Source organism: Haliotis rufescens, unplaced genomic scaffold, assembly GCF_023055435.1.
Source record: "Haliotis rufescens isolate VD_foot unplaced genomic scaffold, xgHalRufe1.0.p SCAF_76, whole genome shotgun sequence".
NCBI classification, from domain to species: Eukaryota; Metazoa; Mollusca; class Gastropoda; order Lepetellida; family Haliotidae; genus Haliotis; species Haliotis rufescens.
In genome coordinates this window covers 809,295-816,738 of record NW_025964368.1, presented here as the reverse complement: position 1 = coordinate 816,738, position 7,444 = coordinate 809,295, and positions in this window count along the sequence as shown.

The following is a 7,444-nucleotide window of genomic DNA, read 5'->3' as shown; positions in this document are numbered from 1 at the left end:
TACTGAAATATGGACCTACAGATACCGTTATGATGACTTCAATGAACCCACGAATGTCCAGAATTTGTCACATTCGAATGTCTAGAATGAGGCACGTGCTCTGTTCTTGAATCTTGTGTTGGACGCAGTTAAGAAATCGGTGTTTTCCGATAAGTATCCCGTCCGCGCGCGCGCGCGTGTGTGTGTGTGCGTGCGTTTTTTGTGTGTGTGTGTGTTTTTGTGTGTGTGCGTGCGGTGCAGTATAATCAACAGTGAGAGCTCCCACGCATGCCACTGAATAGAAACCTAGCCACAACAGCTAATGACATTCTATGAGTATTTGTCTGGCTGCCACTAACAATCATCAGAAATAAAGTTGCAGTATGTAGTACCACATAACAATATTTACAAAGTGGATACTATCGACTCACCTGAAGGAGGACGTGCATAATTATCAAGCTACATTTTATCTCAAATCGGCCATATTTACAGAGACGAAAGAGACAGGACACGTTTCTGAAGTCACTGGTTCATCCACGGGTTCCGAAAACCAACAACCAAGTTCCAGTGTGTTCCTACATACATCAAGGTACTCCAATTAGCAATCATTAAGCTAGTATTTACTTAATTTCTGACTAAATAACAACTTGAAGACAATCAAAACTTAAGCAAATGGGCTCATTATTCTTGCACTCGTTCACTCCCATTGAGAAGGGATTTAGTGCACGAGGTATATTTATTGATATAAACGCAAATATTTCTCTAATGCATATGTTTTTGTTTGTTTGTTGTTTAACGCCGCACTCAGCAATATTCCAGCAATATGACGGCGATTTGTAGATAATCGAATCTGGACCAGACAATCCAGTGATTTACATAATGAGCATCGTTCCACGCAAATGGGATACGATGAAATGCATCAGCCAAGTCAACGAGGTGACCCTAATGCATATGCATATTGAAATATTAAACAGGGCGCTGATGCGAAAACACATTAGTTGTTATGACATTGATCTTCATCAAACGGTTATCATGAATACACTAAAACACCAATACACCAAAACACAAAAATGTGTTGATAATTTTAGAAAAGTAACCAACTACGTTTCAGCTATGCGATTGGGAGTTTAAGGTCCTGTGCTCACTAACTGTGCTAGTCATATAATTATAATTACACCATATTATATAACCATCTCATTATAAATACTGACATGTAATTAGTGGACAAAAATTAGTTGTTTAATATACAAGAATTCAATTTATTGACCTTGTTTTAAAACAGTAATTGGGTTGTGTGTGTAAAAAAATTCAAGGTGTGTTGATTCCAAATCGTTGAGGGTGTTTGAAAGGTCTTTGTGTGTGGTTTTAAAGGCTATTAACAGTGTGCATACACAACACCCATATACGTACATGCAGATGCCTAAAATGCATAGATCTTCCTTAAAAAATAATACAAGAATATCAAGTGGATAACAAAATATTCTGAAGTTGTTATTGCAACATTTACTTTTCTTTGTCGAAACTTTCGTTGCAGCAATGAATGTGATCTGGTCTACAGTGCACATCTGCCAACATGTGCAATAGTTTTTAGATGCTCAGATTCATAATCGATACCTCACATCTAAGTAATGGTTACTGCCCGCAAGAAAACGATCTTCATCTTTGACAGGATTAATACTTATAGAGGTCTGGGAGTGGATGTTTAGGGCGACATCCAATAGCTACATACTGTCGGAAAGCCGTATCTCTACAGGTAGCAATGCGTATCTGATAATAACATATGACAGGTAACATTATTTAAAGAATAACCAACGAGCTACATGAATATAAGGACCTTTGGATTAATCTGGCGAGGAATTTTCAACATAAATTCGCGAGGGACAAACACTCCGTAATTCCGAGCTGCGAGCAGGTTATTCTTCATACTATCCATGGTATTTTTTCTGAGACAAAGTTCGGTTTCCTGATCTCAAGTGGAGTTCAGTTATTCTATTAATCATGTTGATGGAACGTCCTGCATACAATCGTTTGTGACGTCATGAACAATTATTAGGAAATGTGAAACTGGTTTATTGCATATAGAGAAGTTTCGATGAAGATTCTTACACCATTATCAAGCTGGAGTGACTGCAACCAAGTGATGAGATTAAAATATGCATAACATGTTGTGATAAGCAAGTTAACATTAGCAACAACAACAACAGGTAATGGACAAAAAGTAACACACACATGATTGGCCTGAGCCAGATGTACAGTAAGGATAACAAATAGCACACATGTTGGTTGGTTGGTTTCTGTTTAACGCCGCACTCACAATATTCCAGCTATATGACGGCGGTCTGTAAATAATCGAGTCTGGACCAGACAATCCAGTGATTGACATCATGAGCATCGATCCACGTAATTGGGATCGATGACATGCATCAACCAAGTCAGCGAGCCTGACCACCCTATCCCGTTAGTCGCCTTTTACGACAAGCATAGTCACCTTTTACGGCAAGCATGGGTTGCTGAAGACCTATTCTAACCCGGATCTTCACGGGTAGTGTTTGGGACTGATGCTACGGGTGGAGCAGCACACGGTCACCTTTTCGAGAACACTTGGTATAGTCACTATTTGATAGTGATTTATGGACACATTGATACCAGAATACATAATTATGATGAATTATCTATGACCTACATGTATTAAGCAACAAGGGGGCGGTCGTGTAGCCTAGTGGTTAAAGGGTTCGCTCTTTACGCCGAAGACACGGGTTCGATTCCAGGTATGGGTACAATGTGTGAAGATCATTTCTGTTGTCCCCCGCCGTGATATTGCTGGGGTATTGCTAAAAGCGGCGTAAAACCATACTCACTCACAAGGGAGCTCTGGGTAAGTTTAAAGGTCATGCGTTCAATCATTATATTACAGATCCAGGATAAGTTCCTTATATAATTCAGAGATCAGCTGCGTATTTGTGTAAACTACGCATTAAATAAGCTGAAATACGAATACAAATTGAATTCTAGCGTATCAAATACAAAAAATTACAAATACACCATTTGAATAAATTAATGCGTATATTACATCTATTAGATTAGTACAAAGGTGTCTTTATTACAAAGCTAGCCGTCATATAGCTGGAATATTGCTGAGTGCGGCGTTAAACAACAAACAAACAAATACAAAGCTAGGTTGTAAACAAAAAAGCTTCCGGGAGCGGGAACCGCAAACAGACGCAGATGACCTTTCTACCATTCACATAGTTTTAAATGTTTTACAAGGATTGTTACGAAATAGGTTTAAAGTTAAATAGCCAAATGTCAAGAAACAGGAGGGTAAAAAAATTTGAATACCCTTTCAAACTTGTGGATACTCAATCAAAATTAAATCCCTGGGTAAAATACACAAATAACCACAAGCTTATCTATAGTTCTGTCATAATCACATTTTGAGAAGCGTTTTAATGTCCACGGCTGCAAAACTGCTCACATCATTTCACACATCCCTTCCACAAATGTAAAAATTCTTATATTTCCCCCTAATCGCATTGAGCCATCGGAAGCTATAATCACTACCAGCCATAAGGTAGTCCCTCTTTTTGTCGCCACGGGGATAGCCTGGAGCCCAGGGAAAGTACGTCATTTTGCGGCCATCATGAAATACCCAGTGCCCTTCATTTGCTGCGTCCGACCCATCGATGTAGTAATTGCAAGGCCCAGTGTCTGCAAATAAGAGTGTGTTATCATAATTACTGCTTGACTGAAACACAATTTCTATTTTTTTATTCAGTCATATACACAGGATACAGATGCAGTCGAATTACAGTACAAATTCATGTATAAAGGTAATTCGCAAAAGGATGTGGTACAGTGGAGGCATAAGGCATAATCCACAGCATGGTACAGATGAAGGCATATTTATGTATACAATTAAGAAGGTGCGGTATTTATGGTACATCATATTTTGTTGCAAGCATCAAGTGAATAAGTTATTTACAGTTTGAATAAACAAAGCCCATTTTCTGTTAAAGGCAGAGAAGTAATTATTTCTACGTGCAATATGATATTCAACGTCATAGATAGACTGAAACACAATTAATACAGCATCACTTCAACTATTTGTGTATCGTTGAAATGAATATATGTTTGATATATCAATCCATCATTCTTTTATGTTATGATACATTGTGCATGCTAGAACACTGCTGCTTGTGATGTTTTATCCTACCTGTGTTAATCTGTAACCTTACAATTGCATTGATGAATTGTCCTATCCTAGTTGTTTGCAAGACAATAACAGCGACATAAGCCCTTTCCATAGTCATCGCTGAGTGCGGCGTTAAACAAGAAACGAACCTACAAATCCATAGTCATCATAAATAAATAAAAAAATAAAGCCGAGTCGATTGTATACGATCCCGACCCTATCATGATTTGGTTGGTTGGTTGGTTGGTTGGTTGTTTAACGCCGCACTCAGCAATATTCCAGCTATATGACGGCGGTCTGTAAATAATCGAATCTGGACCAGACAATCCAGTGATTGACATCATGAACAACGATCTACGCAATTGGGAAACGATGACATGCATCAACCAAGTCAGCGAGTCTGACCACCCGATCCCGATAATCGCCTCTTACGACAAGCATAGTCGTATTTAACGGCACGCATGGGTTGCTGAAGACCTATTCTACCCCGGATCGAGATCCTAAAATGAAACAAATGAATCGGTCTCACTGGTTTCCTTTATATCTTGTTCAGTTTGGTAAATCAGAAGATGGAAATTGGCCATTATTGAAAAATTGAATGATATCAGATCATCGATACATTAGAAGGTCAAGTTAAACTTCTTGGCCAAATGACCTTGTTTTGACTTTGCCAATCCGAGAATAAGAAGTGGAGAACAATTGATTCCCATGGGGGATGCGTACTTCTTGCCTAGATGTCTTATCCCCACATTTTACATTGATCTTATCAATGAGGAATGGACCCAGCAACATATATCTCTTTGTACGAATTGTTATGGAACTTTAGAATCCAGTACACAAGAGGAATGGACATGTCTTCAGGTTTTAGAATCAAGCCAAACATTGATAATACCGATGCATGGCTTCGGCAGATTTCTTCCCCATATTGGCCATACAAATGTATAAGACATTGTTTGATATGTCACTCGTACAAACTTTTTATCAAACAATTAATGTGGTGATGGTTACAAGTAGTATAGCCTTTCATAGCCATACTTTGGATGACAGCTGACTGGGACAGAATGGGTATATACCAATTCTCTTTCCTCTTTTTCAGTTGGTGCATTCTACCAAAGACAACATCACATACTCTCTTTTGGCATATGCTTCCACAGCTTCCATAATGATTTAACCAGTTCTGAACCCGATGAGTAGGGGGCTGTTCAAGATATTGTGGTCTATATTTGAATAACTGACGAGGATTGTTATTGTCAATAACAGAGAATTAATGTTAAATTGGTCCCGTGAAGATCCCTGTTGGAACAGGTCTTTCGCAACCCGCGCTTGTCGCAAGAGGCGACTATGCTTGTCGTAGGAGGCGACTAACGGGATCGGGTGGTCGGGCTCGATTATTTACAGACCGCCGTCATATATCTGGGATTTTTCTGATTGCGGAGTTAAACAGAAACTAACCAACCAACATGTGTGCTATTTGTTATCCTTACTGTACATCTGGCTCAGGACAATAAACAAACAAATTAAGTCCTCAGTATAGTTTTCAAAGTGTTTTATTGAAGACATGTAAGGACAATTCCAAGTTTGACGCCCCGTGAAGATCAGGGTTAGAATAGGTCTTCAGCAATCCATTTTAAAGAGCGTCAAACGACTCAGAAAGTGTTGTTTTATATCAGGGTTACATAACTAAAAGAATCAGTAAAGCTTTAAAGAAATATTATGGTATACAGTATATTTAATATAGTTCGATTATGTTTCCGTGTTTGTTCAAGTAAATACTGGCCTTGCCTTTGAATGTGCACGAGGACGGGTATGGTGCTGACAAACCTAGAAACCATATCGGTATTTGAACCCACCATCATAGGTTTCTGACGTGCCAAAGGAACGCGATTATGCAGAGCCAATCGCGGCACCTAAGACGTTATGCTCGCACATGGTTATATCGGATAACAATAGGCAAATCAATGCATGTTTTCAACACAAATGTTTAATGCGAGGACGAAATGCATCAGTCTGATATATGAAACGTGCATACAACAGTAAGAGTAAAATATACAAACCTAGTGACGAGTTGATCTGTTTGACGACGTGGTTCTGCTTGTCCTCACTGTCAATAACAACAAAGTGTTCTCCTCTGGATCTACAGTCAGCAAGACCTTTGTCGTAGGTCATCCTCTCCTGATGAAGCTGGTAACAGAAGTTGAGGAGACGGTTGTGGACGTAGCCAGATGGACAATCACCTGAGACAAACAAGGGCACTTATCATCTATTTGTAAAAAAGTGAATCTTGGAACATATGATACCATCCTATACACTAACAGGTAGCATAGTGATAAAAACATTTTAGGAAACACAGTTCTAGTGCAACTGTATTGATGATAAAATACAAATATAATAATATGATAGTACTGTCTGCATTTTTTTAAAGTGCCGCTCACAGTGAACATAAAGTTGTGTGATTGACCGGTGCATGTACATTTCAGAAAGGTTGATCAGAAGATTTCTGAAGCGATGGACCTTAAAAATGTAAGTTCACATGAATGAATGAATGAATGACCTGTTGTGACGCTGTAGTACACTGTACCCGTCTCTTGTTCTCCGTCCTGCGGCGACATGAACAACACGTCGTGGAGCTGACACCGCCGGTGTTGCCGTCTGTAGAATACAGACACACACGCTTCATTCTGGAGACAGAGATCAACGCATCGGACGCCACTAAGAACGTTTGAAAATTCAGTTAGGATGTTCATATTTACTGAAACGTCTGCCATGTTTGTTCTTTTAGTTCCTCGTCCAGTTCTAATATAGGCTGATATGTAGGAACCCGTTAGAAGGATTATCAGAGCCACCAACATCTTTCTCGCGCTCATCAACGACTGAAGTCACTGTTATCTAAGGACCTATTCAAGGTAATGTACAGAGATGTGTCACTGATTCACATATTGATTCAATGCAAATGAGTATGGAAATGTATTGAAATCGGTCTTCAGCAACCCATGCTTGCCGTAATAGGCGACTATGACTGTCGTAAAGGCGACTAACGGTATCGGGTGGTCAGGCTTGCTGACTTGGATGATGCATGTCATCGATCGCAGTTGTGTGGATCCATGTTCATGATGTCAATCACTGGATTGTCTGATTCAGACTCGATTATTTACAGACCGCCGTCATACAGCTGCAATATTGCTAAATGCGGGGTTAATTAATCGACCAACCAACCAATCATCTGTAGGCTCTTGGAATGAATAACTAAATTGTAAATATATTAAATTGGTCTCG